This window comes from Ailuropoda melanoleuca, chromosome 18, assembly GCF_002007445.2.
Source record: "Ailuropoda melanoleuca isolate Jingjing chromosome 18, ASM200744v2, whole genome shotgun sequence".
Taxonomy (NCBI): Eukaryota; Metazoa; Chordata; class Mammalia; order Carnivora; family Ursidae; genus Ailuropoda; species Ailuropoda melanoleuca.
In genome coordinates, this window is record NC_048235.1 from 16,691,421 (window position 1) to 16,693,871 (window position 2,451).

Here is a 2,451-nt window from a genome sequence, read left to right on the forward strand (position 1 = left end):
TGTATTGAAAAGGAAAAACAAAGCTGGGGGCATCACAATGCCAGATCGAGCTGTACTACAAAGCTGTGATCACAAAGACAGCATGGTACTGGCACAAAAACAGACACATAGACCAATGGAACAGAATAGAGAACCCAGAAATGGACCCTCGGCTCTTTGGGCAACTAATCTTTGATAAAGCAGGAAAAAAACATCCGGTGGAAAAAAAAAGACAGTCTCCCAATAAATGGTGCTGGGAAAATTGGACAGCTACATGCAAAAGAATGAAATTTGACCACTCCCTCACACCATACACAAAAATAAACTCCAAATGGATGAAAGACCTCGATGTGAGACAGGAATCCATCAAAATTCTAGAGGAGAACATAGGCAACAACTTCTATGACATCGGCCAGAGCAACCTTTTTCACGACACATCGCCAAAGGCAAGAGAAATAAAAGATAAAATGAACTTATGGGACTTTATCAGGATAAAGAGCTTCTGCACAGCCAAGGAAACAGTCAAAAAAACTAAGAGACAGCCCACGGAATGGGAGAATATATTTGCAAAGGACACCACAGATAAAGGACTGGTATCCAAGATCTACAAAGAACTTCTCAAACTCAATACACGAGAAACAAATAAACAAATCATAAAATGGGCAGAAGATATGAACAGACACTTTTCCAATGAAGACATACAAATGGCTAACAGACACAGGAAAAAATATTCAAAATCATTGGCCATCAGGGAAATTCAAATCAAAACCACACTGAGATACCACCTTATGCCAGTTAGAATGGCAAAGATAGACAAGGCAAGAAACAACAATTGTTGGAGAGGATGTGGAGAAAGGGGATCCCTCCTACATTGTTGGTGGGAATGCAAGTTGGTACAGCCACTCTGGAAAACAGTGTGGAGGTCCCTTAAAAAGTTAAAAATTGAACTACCCTATGACCCAGCCATTGCACTACTGGGTGTTTACCCCAAAGATACAGACGTAGTAAAGAGAAGGGCCATATGCACCCCAATGTTCATAGCTGCATTGTCCACAATAGCCAAATCATGGAAGGAGCCGAGATGCCCTTCAACAGATGACTGGATTAAGAAGCTGTGGTCCATATATACAATGGAATATTACTCAGCTATCAGAAAGAACGAATTCTCAACATTTGCTGCAACATGGACGGCACTGGAGGNTATGGGACTGGAGGAGATAATGCTAAGTGAAATTAGTCAAGCAGAGAAGGACAATTATCATATGATTTCTCTCATCTATGGAACAGAAGAACTAGGATGATCGGTAGGGGAAGAAAGGGATAAAGAAGGGGGGGTAATCAGAAGGGGGAATGAAGCATGAGAGACTGTGGACTCTGAGAAACAAACTGAGGGCGTCAGAGGGGAGGGGGGTGGAGGAATGGGATAGGCTGGTGATGGGTAGTAAGGAGGGCACGTATTGCGTGGTGCACTGGGTGTTATACACAACTAATGAATCATTGAATTTTACGTCAAAAACCAGGGATGTACTGTATGGTGACTAACATAATATAATAAAAAATATGATTATAATAAAAAATATATAAAAGCTGAAACAATAAAAATAAACTATATTTTCATCCCTGGTATTCCTGATTTTAAATTTTATTTATTTAACATAGATCTTTAATGAATATTATAACAGGTTTCTTTTTTTTTTTTTTAAAGATTTTATTTATTTATTTGACAGAGATAGAGACAGCCAGCGAGAGAGGGAACACAAGCAGGGGGAGAGGGAGAGGAAGAAGCAGGCTCATAGCAGAGGAGCCTGATGTGGGGCTCGATCCCATAANACTCTCCCATAACGCCGGGATCACGCCCTGAGCTGAAGGCAGACGCTTAACCGCTGTGCCACCCAGGCGCCCCTATAACAGGTTTCATATGTGAGTTTACTTTATAATGTGTAAGTGGAAGGAAATGTTCCCTTTTTTGATTAGTGAAAACATTTTTATATTATACAATATATTCAAATAATAAGTAAGTATAAAGAAATAAAAAGCATTTTTAACTGATATATTCTGAGTCATAGTTTTTCATGTGAAAGTCTTTTCATCAAAAATATTGCAAGATCTCTTGCCAGTCAATACATGATTTAGAATTTTAAATAATCAATACTTACTGTTTAAAAACTCTGAAATATTGCTTTTTTTAATACATTTTTTTTAAGATTTTATTTATCTGACTGAGAGAGAGACAGCCAGCGAGAGAGGGAACACAAGCAGGGGGAGTGGGAGAGGAAGAAGCAGGCTCCCAGTGGAGGAGCCCGATGTGGGACTAGATCCCATAACGCCGGGATCACGCCCTGAGCCGAAGGCAGACGCTTAACCGCTGTGCCACCCAGGCGCCCCTGAAAGATTGCTTTTATGTTTAATTTTCTTTCTTGTTAAGAAATCATTTGACTTTTTGACTAAAAGTAGATTACACACTACTTTTTC